Here is a 21458-nt window from a genome sequence, read left to right on the forward strand (position 1 = left end):
CCACAACTGCAGCCCCAACAACTGCCTCTCCCACCACTGCCGCTACCACCACTGCAGCCCCCACAACTGCAGCCCCAACGACTGCCGCTCCCACCACTGCCGCTCCCACCACTGCCGCTCCCACCACTGCAGCTCCCACCACTGCAGCCCCAACAACAGCGGCTCCCACAACTGCAGCCCCAACAACTGCAGCTCCCACAACTGCAGCCCCAACAACTGCAGCTATCACAACTGCAGCCCCAACAACTGCAGCTCCAACAACTGCCGCCCCAACAACTGCAGCTCCCACAACTGCAGCTCCAACAACTGCAGCCCCAATAACTGCAGCTATCACAACTGCAGCCCCCACAACTGCAGCCCCAACAAATGCAGCCCCAACAACTGCAGCTCCCACAACTGAAGCCCCAACAACTGCAGCCCCAACAACTGCGGCCCCAACAACTGCCGCTCCCACCACTGCCGCTCCCACAACTGCAGCCCCAACAACTGCAGCCCCAACAACTGCGGCCCCAACAACTGCCGCTCCCACCACTGCCGCTCCCACCACTGCAGCCCCAACAACCCTGGCCCCAACAACTGCGGCTCCCACAACTGCGGCTCCCACAACTGCAGCCCCAATAACTGCAGCTATCACAACTGCAGCCCCAACAACTGCGGCCCCAACAACTGCAGCTCCCACAACTGCAGCCCCAACAACTGCCGCTCCCACCACTGCCGCTCCCAGAACTGCAGCTCCCACCACTGCAGCCCCAACAACTGTGGCCCCCACAACTGCAGCCCCAACAACTGTGGCCCCCACAACTGCAGCCCCAACAACTGCAGCCCCCACAACTGCAGCCCCAACAACTGCAGCCCAAATACCTGCAGCTATCACAACTGCAGCCCCAACAACTGCGGCCCCAATAACTGCAGCTCCCACAACTGCAGCCCCAACAACTGCCGCTCCCACAACTGCAGCTCCCACCACTGCAGCCCCAACAACTGTGGCCCCCACAACTGCAGCCCCAACAACTGCAGCCCCCACAACTGCAGCTCCCACAACTGCAGCCCCAACAACTGCAGCCCCCACAACTGCTGCTCCCACCACTGCCACTCCCACAACTGCAGCCCCAACAACTACGGCCCCAATAACTGCAGCTCCCACAACTGCGGCTCCCACAACTGCAGCCCCAACAACTGCGGCCCCCACAACTGCAGCTCCCACAACTGCGGCTCCCACAACTGCTGCCCCAACAACTGCCTTTCCCACCACTGCCGCTCCCACCACTGCAGCCCCCACAACTGAAGCCCCAACAACTGCCGCTCCCACCACTGCCACTCCCACCACTGCAGCTCCCACCACTGCAGCCCCAACAACTGCGGCCCCCATAACTGCAGCCCCAACAACTGTAGCTCCCACAACTGCAGCCCCAACAACTGCAGCTCCCACAACTGCCCCTCCCATAACTGCAGCTCCCACCACTGCAGCCCCAACAACTGCGGCCCCCACAACTGCAGCCCCAGCAACTGCAGCCCCAACAACTGCAGCTCCCACAACTGCAGCTCCCACAACTGCAGCCCCAACAACTGCAGCCCCCACAACTGCAGCTCCCACAACTGCAGCCGCAACAACTGCGGCCCCCACCACTGCGATCCCAACAAATGGTGCGTCAACTACAACTGAAGGCTCAACAACAACTGATGCAACAACATCTATAGGTTCAACAACAACTGGTGGACCAACGACAACATCTGGAGGTTCAACAACAACTGGTGGGTCAACTACAACTGGAGATTCAACAACAAGTGGATCGACTACAACAACTGCAGGTTCAACAACAATTGGTGCATCAACTACAATTGAAGGTTCAACAACAACTACTGTTACTACTACTACTACTGCAGCTCCCCCACCAGTTGTGGTTCTCCGAGCAACCTTGGTACAACCATTTGTAGAAGAACTCGCTGATAAAAACAGTAGAGAATTCAAGACTCTTGAAGCACAAGTTGTAGCAGTGGTGAGTACTCATTCTCATTATTTTTCTGTGTATTGAGTGAGTTTGCATTTTCTCATATCATTTGGAGAATACTGTATCTTTATTTCATTTATATATATATTTTTTTTGCTTCATTCCCACAGTATGATGTCATCTACAGGACCCAATTTGGTTTTCTTTTCATCCGCACTTTTGTCATAGAGTTCAGGTAACATTTAAAATTTTGAGAGTCCAACTGACTTTGTTTTACTTTCTGGGTTCTGGACATCAATATTATAATTTTGAAACCTAATAAGGACAAAATAATATTAATAATTATACATATGCATAAGTTGTCATGGTTAATATAATTTGATCAAGATGTGTGCTTTTATGATGCAGACGAGCTGTGGCCAGAACACGAATAGAAAATACTCTAGCAGAGGTCGGGATTGAGTTCAATCAAACGGCTTCACCTGAAGAAATCCCACAGGCCAATGTTGTTGCAGAAACCTTAGTCAACGCTGTGTCTAACCCCAACAATACCTTTAACCTCACAATTGATGCCAACACCATTGAAGCAATTCGTAAGTAAACACTAGCCCTACATTTCACTCCAGTGGTTGCTAGAGCAGGAAAATATACCCAATGTTATTTGTAATTGATCTATCACGGTCTGTGAGTGCGTGTGTATTCATTTTTATTTTTGGTGAACCACAGTAAACTACTAAACTACTGCATGAATTCTGATATACTCCAGAATTTCATCTGAAAATAAACATCCTAATTTCCTGTTCTACTCCAATTAAGGATGGGGTTTAAATCATCCTCTTTCACTGCCATTTCCATGACTGACCTTACTATCAAAGTTATTATGGATTTCTTTCCTGATCCATTTTAGACAAATTGCTGGGTCGACAAAGAGCATACACAATCACAATTACCATGAAGTCCACTGTGACAAACATTAGCATGTCTACTTAAACTGTGACTTGCCATATATAGACTTATGTTGTGATGTGTATGTTTGTTCAAAAGAAGGTCCTTTGACTACCATAATTATTTTTTCCCATCCATCCATCCAACTGCTGCAACTACAACTACAACCACCACATCAGTAACGACAACTGCTGAGGCAGTCACAACAAGGCGATTGATTTTCAGATCTGCTGGAGAGACATTTACAAGTGACTTGCAGAATCCATCATCTGCAGCGTTTATAAGTCGAGCCTCAATAATAAAGTCGACGGTAAGTCACTATCTTAGAGTGAAGCCTAACAAAATCTATGCATTTTAATTAATTGGAAACATTTGACTTAATATCTATAATTTCACAGTATTTCTGCAATATGCCATCTTATCTTTTCATATGTGCATTCATCATTCTTCTTTGTAAACACTTTTTTATGATTTTCACCTAAAATACTCACATATTAAATTTCCCAACAGAGTTTGGTGGAGCTAGATTGTATAAATAAAATCCCTCAAAGTATTTTTTGTATTTTGTCTAATAGACGCTAGATTGTTTCTCGTTTCAGTGAATGGAAACTGGAGGATGGCATTTCATTCCTGGTGTTGAGTTTTCAAAGAAAAAAATTATGTAACTCATCCTTACATATACAGTAAATAGGACACAGATAAATTATTTTGCAGTCACTGAAGAAATTGGAATAGTGTCATTAGTTATTGTAAATGAAATACCACAATGAAAAAGACAATGCACAAGTGAAGAAGCACATAAAATAAATGTACTACAAATGATTTGCTTGTATTTCTGCAGCTTGAACCTTTCTACCAAGAAGCATTTACTTCATTCCGCACATTGACGGTGATTTCTTTCAGGTAATTTGATAATGTTATAATGATAGAATCTTAAAGGGACTATTTGTAACTTTCAGAAATGCTTCTTAACAGCGACACCTGTGGCCGTGAAATCAACGAAAGTTAGCGTCGGGCTCGCGCTTGCTCGCTCTCAATATACCTGAACGAGCATCACTCAAAACAGTGAGGCGACACAAGTCAGCTAAAACCACAATATCACTCTATATTTCAGCTGCTTGGCAGTAATGTTAGCTGACCAGACGAAGGTCTCTCCATGAACATGATTTAGATCTGATCCTAGTGTTGGCTTTTCCTGCCTAAGTGCAGGCTGAAGCAGCGGGGCTCTGCAGCGTGTCTCCCTGCTCTCTCCTCCCGCAGCCGGAGAGAGCAGAGGAGACACCGGCACCCGGTCGGTAACGAAAGGGTAACGTTACTAGCTAAGGAGCTCCGTCACTTCACAAGACATGGGAAACCTCTGTTGGTCTGGAGGAGCTGCAGCATTTTTTTTCTGCACAAACGTCCACTGTGCATTCACTAGATATTCTCAGAGCTAAACTAACTCTCCTGCAGTGAGGAGTGAGCGCGCGTTCACGTCTAGAGGTGGAGCAAGCTGAGAACGCGCGCGCTCTCTGAGCAAAGGCAGGCAGGCAGAGTTGGAGAGGCAGCTGCTACACGCGAACGCGCATATGTGAGCGGGCATGTGTGACGACCCGCTACATTTATGCGCGTACAAAGTTACAAATAGTCCCTTTAAGAGTATTGGTCATAAATTCATACGAGTAAAACAATATTTTTTGGTAATTCCTCTTGCAGTAATGGCTCAATCATCAACAATGTGGACCTTGGATTTTCATCAACATCTGTTCCTAATGGCACTCAGATCGGAGATGTTTTGGTTGGAGCAGCTTCGAACATCACAGCCTTCAACATTGACACCACCTCCATTTCTGTGGATGGCACACGTAAGCAATATTGAATACTACCTCATCAAAAATTTTAAATATTACAGATTTGTTTTTTATTTGTTAAAGCAATGTCTGGTTTCCTTTTCTCAACATTTACAGAAGTTTCAAGTGGAGTGAGCCACAAGATCAGTCTCATCACGGCATCCTTCCTTGTGCTGCTGTCATGGCTACTGTCAAGCCAGCAATAGTGCAGGAGTTATGTCCATGTGAAATAAGACTTATATTACTGATATGAAAAAGAACTTTGTTCTCATTAAGTATCCAAGAGAACTATGACATGTCTCGGAAAGAACTTCCAGATATTAAAGGGGACATATCATGCTCATTTTCAGGTTCATACTTGTATTTTAGATTTCTACTAGAACATATTTATATGCTTAAATGTTCGAAAAACACATTATTTTTCTCAAACTGTCTGTCTGAATATACCTGTATTCACCCTCTGTCTGAAACACTCCATTTTAGCACCTGTCTCTTTAAGCCCCAATCCAGAAAAAGCCCTGTCTGCTCTGATTGGCTTGCGAAAAATATATGGCGTACCTTTGCAAAGGTACTTCTCAAGCCATGGGTGGAGATACTCAGATGGGGGGTGGTATACTGTAAGCTAATGAGCCTGTATGTGACATAGGAAGGGGAGCCAAATGTGAATGGCTTTTTGAATCACTTTTGCCCACAAAAAACTGACTGGGTTGTCTTATTTCACAGTTTGTGGGTGGGTAGGCACTCCAGGTAGCCAAAAGTATCTGGTCTATAGCACAAGCACTGAAAAAGTAACTTTTTCATGATATGTTCCCTTTAAATTCAAAGTTGCGATGACCACACACATTGATAATGTGTGTCAATTGCAAAGTCACGTCTATTCTATTCTTTTCTATTCTTGATAGCACAGACCTTTACTAGAACTTTTCCTTATTTCCCTGTTTGACGTCCCAGAAAGCCCATCCATGAGACAACTTTAAGCATCTGGACCACTGAAACAAAACAAGTTATCAATGTAATTAATGGCGTAAAAAATGAGAGTAATGACAATTGAAACCTTGTTTATCAGACACACCACACATAAAGCTTTCTCCATGTTCAAACACAATTTTAACTTATTGTGCTATAATAACATAGTTTAGAAACAATAACATTTATATTGAACATAATGCCCTGCATGATTATCCAGTCACTTTTCTTATTTATATGTATTTATATTATCATACGTATGTGTATTCTGTGAGCTGACCTGTATTTTTGTACAATTTGAGTAAAAAAGACTAGGTCTTATCGATGATCAGAATACAAGAAATGTCTATACTATATTGTTATACGTTTTTACCATCTAAAGCAGACAAAAAAGTGTATCACATTATATTGAAGATGCATCCATTAAAGGTACTGAAGATATGATCAAACCCTGTCTTATTATTTCCTAAAACTTACTTTTACTACTATTACTACTTTCATCTATTCTCAAAAGTTATTCAGGTTTGTTCAGGAAGAAAATAGCAGCACATACTGTAGTTTCCCAATGGCCCTGGATCTTGAGCATAGACTAAAATGTAAACCCATTGGTTTGTGGACTACGGTTTTGAGGCTTCGAGTGCGGAATGTTGGCCGTCGCCATCTTGGTTTTTGTCCACTACCATCTTGTTTTTTTGGAACCAGAGTGACAGGAGAGGGTGGAGCTATTGGTGCCTTCAAGTGAAACTCCTGAGCTCAGATTTACAACGGCAATATTAATGTTAATGTCGGCATCCAGGAGCAACAGAGGCTAACATTTTAGCAAGCTAGCAAGCAGGTAACATAATGCAGGAAATGCAAAGGCATAATGACAGAGGAAAAAGATTAGGCAGTTGGGAATATCAACATTTACCTCAGACATTATAAAATTGCGAAGAAAAATAATACACAAATAAAATTACAATATATTCACTTATTATGCACCAAAACATTGGACTCCGCCATTTCTGACAACGTCAAACAAACACGTCACAAGTCTTGAACTCTGAGCTTTCAGAAACTTTCCACTTATGAGGTCGTGAATACCACAAGAGGGGGGCGTTCATATGGACTCTTCTCGTGAACACGATAAACATGGCCCCATTTGAAGGCACCATAAGTACAACTGAACGCTGAACAAGACATGTTTAGGCGACCAAAATGTTACAATTTACTTTCCTGAACTGAAAACATACTGAGAATGGGTTAAAGTTCTAAAACGTGGGCGCCTGGGTTAGCTCAGTTGGTAGAGCGGGCGTCCATGTATTAAGGCTTGGTCCTGACCGCGGCGGCCCGGGTTCGAATCCGGCCTGTGGCCCTTTCCGCATCCACTCTCTCTCTCCCCCCTTTCAAGACTCTATCCACTGTCCTGTCATAAAAATGGAAAAATGCCCGCAAAAAAATAACTTTAAAAAAAAAAAAAAAAGTTCTAAGACGTAAAAACGCACAATACCCGAACTGGACAACGCTGTGGTTATGACCTGTCAATCACAAGGTAGCCACGCCCTGAAGCATAGAATATCCAATATTTCAATTTACAAGAGTGAGGTTATACAGGTAAATACAGGTTTTTCCATTCAAATATCACAAGATATAGGACAGGACAGAATGCAGCGTGAGCTGCAGGTCCCACTCTCTACCTGATCCATACCATCAAAAAACATCCCACTGCTCAATTTTCTCCTAAATTACAAGACGAGGAAGTAAAGAAACCATCTGTCCATATACACATAGATCGGACATGTGATAGTCATGAAAGAAATTGGAAAATAATGGTATTATGTTATGAAATTGTGCATATTACATTTTATTAAAACAGCCACTGCTGAAGTGAGCAAGTGAGCAAAGCACACACACACCATTCAAAATATAGCCAACATAAATGTACTTACAATTTGCTTGCTTGTATTTCTGCAGCTTGAACCTCTCTCCCAAAAAGCATTCTCTTCATTCAGATCCTTGACAGGGATTTCAGTCAGGTAATTTGTTTATGTTATGTTGATATAATCTAAAGATACTGTAATGTCAATTCTATTGGATAGGATAGGATAGCACTTTATTTATCCCTGTGGGGAAATTGCAGTTGCACAGCAGCACGGATTCTAACAGAAGAAGTAAGTACATAAAATAAGACACAGCATACAATAGATAAGAGTAAAAAATACCCAAGCGACAAGAACACTAGTAAAAGTTATATGTTCTAAAAAGTAAATAAATATGTGCATTATAAGTTATGTGCACTGGTGTGCATTAGCATATTACAAAAACTGAATGAACAGTAGCAGTAGTGCAAACAGTATATCCACATGAACAAGTTTAACAAAAACAGTGCAAAAACAGACAATGTCAGAGACCAACGAGTTGGAGCGCCCCTTCGAACACCTTGGAAGGATGAGACGGTGGCTGAAGGAACTTCTTAACCCATTAATCTCCTCATAGAGGGGATGAGATGGGTTCTCCAGTATGTTCTATATTAGTTAAAATTGTAATAAATATAATAATTAGTTCAAATCTATTTAACCTTGACAGCACACAACTTTGCCCGATGCAGCCAGCGACGTCCATTCATGACGTAGCCAACTTCAGGTTATTATTGTAATTAATAGCATAAAAATTTGATTGTAGACTGTTATATTGATGGGTCCATACATAATATTTTCAGTACATGTTTAAATGGAAATTATTGAGTAACATGTTTTATAATCATATTTAGAACCCATATCTTTTAAAATCCTACTGTAGTACTGTAGTAGTCTGTGTTGGCAAAAAAATATCAAAAGATGTTGTCGATTTCTTAAATTATAGGCTTAATGGGCGGCTGGAGAGGGATAGAGTGGGTCTGCCGACGAATCAGCTTCCAGGATTTCCATTTTCTCATGTGGCGGCTTTCCATTTTCACTGCCGACGTCATCCGTTTTCACCGCGGATACAGCCAATCGGAGCTCTGGATTCCATTTTCAGGCAACGAATCGTGTGGCTGATCTCCGCCACGTCATCCATTTTTGAATAGCCAATCACAGCCGTCCCAGCGGACGCGATGCGGAGGAGGGACTTTTGAACTATTCACCGCCGTCGTCGCAGAAACGCCTATTCAGCTACAGACAGGTAAATGCCATTATTAACATTACGTAACAGTGATATTGGGTTCTCTTAGACAATACGGATTAAACGTGTTTTAGCTTTCTGGCGTTTTTTAATGTGGGCTGATTAAGAGTCGCTGTGAAATCAATGAATAGGTTTGTAATGTTACTCTGTCTAAACTAGCCTGGCTTTAATTATGTTAGCTAGACTTGGTGAATAAGTTACCAATCACTTTATAATCTGTTCAGAGCTCTGATCATTATGCTGAGGCTACGTTACAGTTACATAGAGGTAACGTTACTCCTACTGTATGAGCTCCTCAGCGTTGTTAAACTAACACTACCACAGTCCCTTCTTTTAGCTCAGACAGGTAACTGTAAGATAACTGTGGTGTTATATTAATGATTATATGATCATAAACGTTATGTTAATACTAAAGCTATATATACATATACAGTATGACTGCTGCTGTTTAGCTTCTTAGCGTTGTGAAACAAAGTTTACTATCACAATCACTGTTTTTAGCTCAGACAGGTAACTGTCAGATAACTGCTGTGTTATATTAATGTTCATGATTAATTATTATATGATCATAAACGTTATATTAAATGTTCATACTAAAGTTATATAAACATGACTGTAGTTTGCAAGGTTTTTCAAGGTAAAAGAAACATAATTATCATATGTGTGAAATTGTTTCTACATATAAGTTTTATTTCAATGTCTGTTTAGACTTCTCCAGGCTGTCAGTCATCCTGTATCCTCTGCCCCAGAAGCTCAGCCTGCAGTCCAGTCTGAATCCTCACCTGGTGTCTCAGGTGGCAGAAATACAGTTGGTAAGTAATGTTTACATAAACCTCACAATAAAGCAATAGTAACAGTTGGGTCGAATCTATTTAACATACAACAGACAGCATACGGACATTAAGACATTATATGTTACATGTAGTGTAATTTCACAGCAGTTTATCCTGTTTATTTGCTTACTGATGACAAATTGTATGTTTAGGGGACGGGCATGGTATGCCAGGTATGGATCGGGTTGACAGCCTTGCAGAGCACCTGGTAGAACTGAGGACACAGAGCTCCATGACTCTCAGCAACCAGCAGGTTAGTAATATCTGTAATTTGGAATACCATGCTTAGTCCAAAAAGAATAAGACAATGTTGTTGTTTTCATTTCATTAATTACTCACATAAGCCTGTTGTGTGAATAAATATTCAGTCTCTGTTGTTCTTTTCATGTTTCTTTATAAGGGAAGCACAATTGTGACCCTGTAGCAAAACCTGCTGGACGTTGACAGAGGGCCCAGCAATCTACAGTGGGCTGGTCACTGCCGGAGGCCCCGCTGGAGTCTGAGCTGAAGGAGTTTCTGGTGAATCTGTGTGCTGTAAATCATCCTGTCTGATGTTGCAGGGAATCAGACCCAATGACAAACATTAAGAATAGTATTATCTTCTTCAAATTATTTGTTCTTGTTGTTTCACGTGTTCCAGGCCCAAAGACAATAAAGTTAAAGCTTTAATATCATTACTGTCTCAATTCATGTGTATTCCTATGGTTATTTTTTTAATTAATTACACACAGCAAGTCCATCCCAATATTGCTCAACTATTCTCTAGTACATTATAATTTATTCTACTAACATTTTGACCTACCTTGCCTAACAGTTCATTAATCAGTCATAAGGAGGATGTATGCAATAATAATAATGCAAAACATCATCATGGATGATGATAATGTTTTGTATATTTGTTATCTGTAGTAATCTACCAGTTATATGACTGTATAAGGAAACCTGAACGATTTTCAATATTAATGTATTAGTTGCAGTGCACAAGTCTTGCATTAAAATTATATCTTGAGTCAATTCAAGTTTACACGAGCAACACAAACTATTTTTTACTGCATATTATAAACTTCGACCCTGCCGGAGACGAGATTCGAACTGCCTCTCAAGTGGACATGTATTGTTCCCCCCGAAAAGCACAAAAAATAATGTTTTTATTCTTTAACAAAAATACTATGGTGTATAAAGACTTCAAAACACCATGTGGGTGAAAATAAGAGCTACAGAATTGTGTTTTCTTCTCTCTTTCTCTCTCTTTCTCTCTTTTTCTTTCTTTTCCTCCTGTTTTCCTCTCCCCCCTTTCTCCCCCTTTTTCCACCTTCTTCCCCCGCCCACCCAGACTATCGTTCCCCAGCTTTAGCGGAGTCGGTAGAGCGAGCGCCCATGTATGGCCAAGGCTCAGTCCTAGCAGCGGTGGACCTGGGTTCGAATCCGGCCTGTGGTCCTTTCCGAATGTCATTTCTCTCTCTCCCCCTTTCCAACACTCTATCCATGACAAAAAGATCTGTCTGTGCTATAACATTCATATCATTATCTATGATACTTTATTGTTATCTTAAGTGGGTGATAAATCACAGCATATTGGAGATCAGGTATGTAGATGAAAACTGCTTCCATTAAAGGCATTAAAGATATGTACAAACTATCAAACCCTGCCTCGTCATTTGCTATAATTTAATTTTACACTAGCATCATATAGTAACATTCTCAACTGGAGTCAGTTAATTGATTAAATGATCTAATGATTGAATTAACCCAACAATTTTGATAATCAGTAAATAGTTTAAGTCATTTTTTTAAGCAAATGCCCAAACATTATGTAGTTCCAGCTTCCCAAATGTGTATATTTGCTGGATTTCTCTGTTTTCTAACTGAATATCATTGGGTTTGGACTGTAGGTCAAATAAAACAGGCATCTTGAAGACGTCACTTTGGGCTTTAGGAACTTGTTATGGACATTTTGCACTGTTTACTGTCATTTTATAGATTTTAAAAGAATCCATTAATGGACAAAAGTAAAGGAAGATCAGTTAATAACAATTAATAATGGGATTAATTTGAAAGATGCAGCCCTATTGAACATTATTCTGAGTGCGTAATCATTACCACCTCTATGAAACTCAAAGAAAAGTAAGCATCTTATCTGGGAGACACAGTTAGACCTTACCTGATACTCTAGCGCTCCGACTGCTTTTCCTCCAGTCTGCTGTCCTGATGAACTATTTGATGATGTTTCCTGCAGGTAATACAAAGATAAGCTGGTGTAAGATGGAGACACAGTGAGCCTCCCTAATGAACTTACACTTTTATGGTATTTACTATAAAAAGAACAGACAGTATAATCTACTAAAAAAGATCAGTTAACAGAATCATGGCTATGTGCAACAACATTAATCCACCATTAAACACCTTCATCTTGTGAAGTTAAAGCCAGCTGTTTCACTGTGACATTAGAGCTCACCTGAGAGCCAACAGCTCCACCTGCCTGTGTTGGCATCAATAGCTGCTGCTAACAGGACATTATTTTCTCATCATTTGGTTCCTCTTAAAAATGTGTCTATGTTGTGGGCAACTTTGTCTACAATAGATAAAATGTTGTGTTGCAGCAAAAAAAAGGCCTACATTTTATTATCAGATTGTACTCCCTAAACAAAATACCTAATGCCTCAGGTATATCTTGTCTTGAGTACAATTTATGTGAATATAATAAGTAATGTAAGGTTCAAATTTGCTGCATCAGTGCCGTGGTTATATTTATGAGTCATATGATTACTGCCTTAAACCAACATTATATACAGGTTTTTAGCTGAGCTCATCGTCTCAAGTTGGGTGTTTCTTTGGTCAGCAGAATTTTCTTTGTGCAGGTTTGAAAATACAGCACAAAACCAATCTGCCATGAATCAATACGAACGTCATAGGATCAACAACACTTTTGATTGACAGATGATCACGAGGAAGTGCAATGCAAAAACAACAAATCACTGTCACTGAAAATAAAAGCTATGTATCCTAATAATAAACTTTAAAGTAGAACCAGACAAACCTGATCTTAAAGTTGCACTTGCTCCACTGCCAGTGTATAAAGGATATTCAAATGAATTTGCATGACAGGAGCTGTGAAAAAGGCCAATTAAAACACACTAAAATAGTTTAAAACATCGAAAGCAGATAGAAGGAAATTCTCATAATTAACATATGAATTCTTGAGTTATGGCCAAAAATGTGTTTTGTGAGGTCACAGTGACTTTGACCTTTGACCACCAAAATCTAATCAGTTTATCCTTGAGTCCAGGTGGATGTTTGTACCAACTTTGAAGAAATTCCCTCCAGAATGGAAACAAACGGACAACCTGAAAACATAATGCCTCTGACTCTGAGGCATAAAAAATGATGTGGGGCTTAAAGGAAAGTTCATTGTCGATCCAAAGTCCAAGATATTTGAATGAATCCATTTATACAAATATGCAAATCAAAGGGATATGAACAACTGCGTTGTGTACCAAACACTATGCTGCAGGATTTAATCTTATTCTGTAAAAATGTGTTCAATGAAACCAGTTTTGGACCAACTTAAAATTGAATTCTGGATTTGTATTATATCAGAGTTTCATGACAGAACATATTTGAGGTAAGTCGTTAATCAAAATGGAAAAAAATAAGTGGTCCAAAGGTGGAGCCTTGTGGAACACCATTTTCAACAATTAAATAAACGGAGAATTTTGAAAGACCACATTATGGGGATAGGCATTAAACCAGAGGAGAGCATTTTGAGTTAAACCAGTAGAATAGAGCTTATCAAGGAGGAGGTAGTGATCCACTATATCAAAAACCTTGAAACATTGATTAAAAAAATGCACCTGTGAGTTTTATTATTTATGGAGATAAAAGACTGAACACATCGATGTACTGTGATAATTGATTAAAAATAAGTTGTTAGCATCAGTACAAACAATAGAGATTAGTCAATAATTATTAACAAATGCAGGCTGTCAAGTTGAGTCCTAATACAATTTGAATAAAATCCCCCTTTGTTTAAAAGTATATAAGTGGGATTAGCATTCAATAACCTTGCAAATTTCCCCGCTGTGGGACTAATAAAGGATAAACTCATCTTATCTTAACATGATTCAAATTGAAATGTGTTTCTGTTTATCACCATGTCTGAAGTATTTAGGTTGAAAAGTTTTAGAATACAAATAATTCCAATGGCATCTAAGATTTCAAATGGTAGTAAGCATTTGGCTTAATCTGTGTTTTCTCCCCTGTAAGGGGTGCCTGGCCCAAAAAAGGAGCAGCTGATTAGACTGTTGTCAGGCTATTGAATAGGTCACTATAAGCCCCGTAGATGTTGGTCAATAGGGGCCTACTACACACACTAATAGGTTTTATCATCTATTCACATAATAGATCAATGAAAGAAGGTATAAAAGAACACGACAGCGACCTCTAGCCACCATAGTAATTATGACAGGAGCAGAAGCAGAAGTCAGGCGCTTTAGTATAGACAGAGTGAATCTACATAAGGGGTGGAGCTCAGGGATGACGTACTTATTTTGAGTTCAAAACGTAACCTTTCATGCAGTTTTACAACATGTTAGAACGTGTTGCTTTTAAATTTCACTTTCACAACGTAGTAGGCCCCTACTGACCCACATCTATGGTGTTTATAGCGACTGATAATGCCCATTTAATGGCCTGATAACGGTCGAATCGGGTGTGAGGAGGAACGATCAAGCCAGCTACTATTGAAGTCACCCAAGATTATCATTTCATTATGCCTCTCGAGAATTAATAGTTGACAAAATACACTTTGTGTAGTCAAATTGTATCCGACTAGAGGCTCAGAAACAAGATTTACAGAAACGTATGTTGCCAGCCCACCTCTTCTAGTAGCCCTATCAGCTCTATACTGAACAGAATTGTCAATTTTAAATTCATCATCTGGGATTTTAGTCATTTTTCAGATATTGTGATAATATTGGGTCTGTAAAGAGTGGCCTAAGCTCTGAGGAGATCATTTTTTTAAACAAGGCCCCTAATATTAAGATGAATAACCTTTAAACCTTTAGCTGATTCAATTGTGCCTATAGAAAAAAAAATAAAAAGCAGGTCAGAAAACTGGGCTGCACGATGGTGCAGTGTTTAGCACTGTCCCCTCCCTTCTGTGTGGTTTGCATGTTCTCCCCGTGTTAGCGTGGGTCTTCTCCTTGTTCTCTAGCTTCCTCCCACATTTCAAAGACATGCAGGTTGTTGTTGACTCTAAATTGCTCGTAGGTGTGAATGTGAGCATGAATGCAGCAACTTGTTTCTCATGACAAAAGAAGGGAGTATGTCATGATACTGAGCCAAGAAACTGACAGATTGACAGCTGAAATTCTGTATCCTGTGACTGGTTTTTGTTCCATGTTAAGGTGTACCAACATTTCTGAAAAAGTTATCATCTATGAGTCACGTCATTAGCCTACATTCACATCAAGACCTTAATAGATGTGAACTGTCACATAAGGTGAAAGGTTTGGACTGAATAGGCCCTTTTCACAGAAGCCATGTTGACATGTCATTGCAGGGTAAACACAGGTGACACAGCGACAATACAACACAGTGAGCATGCACAATAACAGGGCCATAATTGATGTAATTAATTACCTCCGTCAAGGCCGAAGACCTGGGAAGGAGGTTGTGTTTTCACCAGCGTTGGTTTGTTGGTTTGTTGGTTTGTTGGTTTGTTGGTTGGTTTGTTTGTTGGTTTGTCCGTTTGGAGGATAACTTCAAAAATCTGCGATGGATCTGAATGAAATTTTTTGGAGGGGTGGGGTGTGGCACAATGAACAATCCATTTGATTCTGGTGGCGACGTACATGAAACCTGCCTTGGTGGTGGTCTTCTAGTTACACCCGTGTTCACCTTGCAATGACATGTCAAAATGGTTGCTGTGAAAAGGGACGATTAAAAGACACTGATATAGTTTAAAACACTGAAAGCAGACATAAAGGGGGAATTTCTAACTTTTCATCTTATATCTTTTTATTTTGGGTAAGCACATTTTTAGGTGTATTAATAATGCTGTCAGGAGATGTCACACTTATAAAAGTGAGATTGTTGCCACAGTGGATTGTGCTTTAACAAAACCATTTAATCCTTTTTTTGGAGTTTCAGTCAGCACCAACAGACCAGGAGCAAACACTGTTGCTACTACTGTAGCTAGGAAGCTCACTCATAATGGGCAAGCGTCAATTTAAGCAAAAGCTTCAATAAACTTATCATTTTACATTAGTTAATCCATCAATCCATTTCTTGAAATGGGGGTGTTAATTTAATTAATATATCATTAAGAATTATTGTTATATACTACTGGGTAGTACTGAGAAAGTGTGATATAATAAAACATAATTCAAGGCTGTATCCTCCCTATTCATTTTCCATCATACATTCATACTTCTGCCAGTATAATACTGAAACATATATTAAAGTACATTTTGTAGTATTAAATATGTCTAAAAATAGTCCTTAATTTAACATGGTGAGCCCAGAAATCCTGTGCAGGCAGCTGCAGTTTACTTGTCTTTATTAAAACAATATGCTGCAATTGTCCATTTAAAAATTCTGTTGTTTTTTTTACACTGAGGTTGGAAGGAGAATACATATTCACAATTATCAAAAATAGTGATTTCATACTGGAACATATCACAAATTGACACTTGTTTAGAATAATATGAGGAAATGAAGCTGAGATGCTTTTCTTTTGATGTGTCAATATAAACAGTATTGTTTTGTACTTTAATTGTATTGTATCATCTATTTACATATTTACTCTGATAAATCCAAATATCATATACAATATTTATTCAGTATGTTCCAATATACAATTTTTTTTTTCTTTTCTTGTGTTTCTTCCCCACTACCACGTCACTAAAAATCTACATTTATTTGTTTGTCCTAACTTACTGTCACATTGGTGGAACTTCTTTCAACACTCACATAGGCCTTTTCAGACCTGGTATTAACATTTGTCCTCAGTCATCGGATCACAAGTGGACAGCTCTAAAAGTACAGGTGTGAATACACTCAAGACACATTGAGGTCGTATTGAGATCCGATCTTTCAGACCACATTTAGAGGTGGTCTGGGCCACATATGGCTACATTCTTTTAGCAGTGTGTATGTGAATGTGTTCTGGGCCACATTAAGGACCGCCTACTCAACTGATGTCCCACTGGGATCCGTGGGATCACTGAGCTCCTCAGGTGAATAAACAGGCAGACACGAGCACTTGTCGGCATGGAAACGGCCTCTGTGCTCTACTGTATCCTGTCGGTACAACTGTATTTTATTATAATATATCTTGTTTATAGGCTACATATCTACAGACTATCAGACTAGGCACGCAAAGTGCATTATTATCATATTGTCGGAGATGTGTCTGTGTTTTTGTTCCGTTGCTTTGCACGGAGCTGACACCCGACAGTCCGTCTGTCCATCCGTCCGCCCGCCCATCCGCCTGTTCTCTCTCCTCCCCGGCTGTCTGGAGCTATGTGCCCCGCTGTTGTCTGGCAAAAGCAGCAGTGCAAATACAATGTACCAGAATTCACAAATATGTAGGATATTAATACGGACATTCATGTAATATCACGTCACAACGGCTGCTATATTGACCGTGTGTTTACTATGTGTTTATTTGCATATAGAGCGGGGGAATGAGATTGGATCACAAGCAGCCACTCATGACGCATGTGGAGACGCATTCTAATGCCAGGTGTGAACAAACGTACTTAAAGCTGTCCACCTGGTCTGAACAGGGCCTTAAGTGGAATGTACCCGCAACTTGTTTCTCATGACAAGAGAAGGGAGTATGCCATGATACTAAGCCAAGAAACTGACAGATTGACACATGAAATTCTTCATCCTTTCATCGTTTTTTGTTCCTGACGAAGGTGTGACACATGTGTAAGTCACGTAATTAGCCTTCATTCCATTCCAATATAAAGGACTTAATTGATGTGTACCGTCACATAAGGTGAAATGTTTGCAATATTACAGATGTGATCCAGACTAAATTAAAAGACACTGAAATAGTTAAAAACATCGAAAGCAGATAGAAAGGGGGAATTTAAACTTTAGATCTTAAATCTTTTTATTTTGGGTAAGTGCATTTTTAAAGTTGACATGAAGCAGTCAACCAAATTAAGCTGATTTACTAAACATGACAAATGTCAGCATTTAAAACAAAAAAAAAGCTCCGTTTTATCTTTCGCGGCAAGAGCGCCACCATGTTGCAGTACTCTAGCCTGTTACGTCACGAGGTTGGTTGGCTCGGCTGAGTTCTACAGATACAACAGTAGAGACAGTGAAAAACGGAGACTGAGGAGGCACAGCACAGAAGAAAACAAAAGGGGGGACACTATTGTATTGTTTCTAGATGTAAAGATGAGTGTTGCCATATTATAGCCAAGAACAAAACATTCCATTTTCATAAACTGCCATTGAAAATGTGTCTATCTTGTGGGCATCTTTGTCTACGATAGTTTAATGAAGGTTGATGTTAAAATGTTATGTTTGAACAATTACCACAGACTAGCAAACACATTAGCCTTGTCTGTCTCAATGTGTCAGCCCTGTGATAGTCTGGCGACCTGTCCAGGGTGTACACCGCCTTCACCCAATGTCAGCTGGCATCGGCTCCAGCCCCCCCACGACCCTGAATGGGATAAGCGGTTATGGATAATGACTAATCATATAGCAGGTATTAAAGGTACATTGTGTAGGATTCCGCTCACTCCTCCCTTTCAAGACTGCGGTAACGTGAGCCGCTGAGAGCAAAACCGTGGTAAGGCGTTTGCCTCGCTCAGAGGCCGTCCTTACCATAATAACACAATTTTAGGAGCAACAGAAGTCAGATGGCTATCAGTACCACTGTTTTGCACTTTACGGCTCACGTTACTGCAGTTTCACAAGAATGTCGGAGAACTACAGTGGCCTTCAGGTAAGGTAAAAATGTGAAAGGCTCTCACTAGAGCTAGTGTTTTTGGTTTGTCTGTTCTGGGCTACAGTAGAAACATGGCGGAGCCATGATATGAAGGGCTCATTCTAATCTAACGCAAACAACGATTCTTAGTTTCAGGTATAAACTAATGAAAACATATTTTTGAATATTATGTTCCATTTCTGCTAATAGATCCCCTGACATGTTACACACTGTTCCTTTAAAGTACATTACACATTAAAAATGTCTTTAAAAGTCTTACATTTAACATGGTGAACCCTACAGAAACCCTGTATAAGCAGCTGCCGTTTCTATTGACATTAACGTTGGAAAAGAATAACAACTACATATTCACAAGTTATTTAATATAGTGATTTCATACTGGAACATATTACAAATTGACACTTCAGAAGAATATGAGAAAATACAACTGAGATGCTTTTCTTTTGATGTGTCAATATAAATAGTATTGTTTTGTTCTTTAGCTGTATTGTATCATCTATTTACATATTTAGTCTGATAATTACAAATATCATATACAATATTTATTCAGTATGTTTCAATATGCAATTATTATTCTTTTCTTTTCTTGTAATTCTTTCCGCTCTATTACCACGTCACTAGAAATCTACATTTATTTGTTTGTCCTAACATACTGTCACATTGGTTGAACTTCCTTCAACACTCACATCGGTGGAATGAACCAGCAACTTATTTCTAAAGAAGGGAGTATGCCATGATACTGAGCCAAGAAACTGACAGCAGATATTCTGTATCCTGTGAATGATTTTTGTTCCATGTCAAGGTGTACCAACATTTCTGAAAAAGTCACCTATGAGTCACGTCATTAGCCTTCATTCTGTTGCAATATAAAGGCCTTATTAGATGCAGACTGTCACACATGGTGAAAGGTTTGCAATATCACAGATGTGAACTGGACTGGATAAAAAGATACTGAAATAGTTTAAAACATTGAAAGCAGATATAAAAGAGGAATTCATAATTTTGGGTCATTTTGGGTAAGTACAATTTAAGTATATATATATAATGCTGTCAGGAGATATCACAGACTTATGAACTAAAAGTGGGATTGTTGCGAAAGTGGATTGTGTGTTCAGGAGGCAGGTTAAACGTTTTTTTTAGGAGTTTCAGTCAGCACCATCAGACGTGTCAATTTAAGCAAAAGCTTCAATAAATGTAAGTAAATTCAGCATTTTACGTTGGTTAATTCATCAATCCATTTTATGCTGCTTATCCAGGACCAGGTCGCGTTGATTTAATTAATTATATCATTAATAATTATTCTTATATACTGCTGGGAAGTACTGAAAAAATGTGATGATACATAATTTTAGGCTATATCCTCCCTATTGGTTTCCCATATTAATACCGTACTTGGCCAGTATAATCATGAAACAGGTAGGCTATTAAAGTACATTATGTGGTATTAAAAGGTCTTAAAAAGTCTTATATTTAATGTGGTGAACCCTGCAGAAACCCAGTATAAGCAGCTGAAGTTTACTTGTCTTTATTACAGCAATGTGCTGCAAATAGTCATTATAAAAATCGTTTTTTTCTATTGACATTGAGGTTGGAAGAAAAGTACATGTAGATATTCACAATTTATTAAAAATTAGTGAATTCATGCTGGAATATTTTGATGTCACAAATTGACACTTACTCAGAAGAATATTAGGAAATAAAGCTAAGATGCTTTTCTTTTTATGTGTCCATATGAATATTACTGTTTTGTACTTTAACTGTATTATATCATCCATTTTTATATTTACTATGATAACTCCAAATATCATATACAATAGTTTAATGAGTTTGAATATATATATGTATATATAGTATATATACATATATATATACACACATACATATATACATTTTTTTCTTGTATTTTTCCACGCTCCATTACAATGTTACAAGAAATCTATATTTATTTGTTTGTCCTAACTTAGCTTGGTGTCACACAATGTCTTTTCAACATTCAGAAGGAATGCACCAGGAAACAAAAAAGAAGAGGAAGTATAGACAAAAGAAAGGAGTATTACCACTATACTGAGCCAACAAACTGTTGCCAACAAACCCATTAACCTCTGTTCTAACTTCAAGAAATGTTCATGCATTTCTGTTTCATTCTAAATTTCACATATTATCACATATTTAAAGTGATAATAAGTGATTGTCAAATTAAGATTATTTTCTTCATATGTTGTGAAATCCTGTTGTAAGTTTTTCTTTATCTGTTATTCTAGTTTTCCCCCAATCAGAAGAACTATGTATTTATTTTTTTCCATCTCCATTTACACGGCACATGTAGCCTGCCCTATCTTTCCGCAGCATGGTAAAATTTTGAACTGTTTTAAATACAAATACACTAGCATCCTATTATTAAAACTCAGGTTTTAGAAATAGGTATAAAATAAGTATAAGTATAAAAACAATAAAAATGTGATACATGTGATTGATGCGCTTTTTTGTATCGTGTCACTGTTAAATCACAAGTCTCCACCCCACCATCAACAGTTAGATGGCAGTAGTGGATGATTTCTTTCTATTCAAAGAAACATTTAAAGGGACTGTTTATAAGAATCAGAAATTGCTTGTTAACAGCGACACCTGTGGCCAATAAGTCAACGAAAGTCAGCGTCCTGTTGCTCGGGCTCCCACTTGTGCTCGCTCTAAATAGACATGAACAAGACTCGCTCAAAACAGTGAGGCACCACACGTCAGCTAAAACCACAAAATCACTCTATATTTCAGCTGCTTGGCAGTAATGTTAGCTGACCAGACATAGATCTCTCCATGAATC

The 21458-nt window shown here is 39.4% G+C and overlaps 2 long non-coding RNA genes across 2 annotated transcripts; both read left to right on the plus strand.

Moving 5' to 3' along the window:
• Positions 1-1706: 1706 nt before the first annotated feature.
• On the plus strand, positions 1707-2654 carry LOC141760179 (uncharacterized). The gene is made up of 3 exons (XR_012592289.1): positions 1707-1997; positions 2120-2184; positions 2358-2654. It is a non-coding gene; the product is annotated as an uncharacterized LOC141760179 (long non-coding RNA).
• A 1935-nt stretch (positions 2655-4589) lies between these two features.
• LOC141760569 (uncharacterized) lies at positions 4590-6130 on the plus strand. Its single transcript, XR_012592398.1, has 2 exons — positions 4590-4738; positions 4841-6130. It is a non-coding gene; the product is annotated as an uncharacterized LOC141760569 (long non-coding RNA).
• Positions 6131-21458: the final 15328 nt, after the last annotated feature.

This window comes from Sebastes fasciatus, chromosome 22 (genome assembly GCF_043250625.1).
Source record: "Sebastes fasciatus isolate fSebFas1 chromosome 22, fSebFas1.pri, whole genome shotgun sequence".
Classification (NCBI taxonomy): domain Eukaryota; kingdom Metazoa; phylum Chordata; class Actinopteri; order Perciformes; family Sebastidae; genus Sebastes; species Sebastes fasciatus.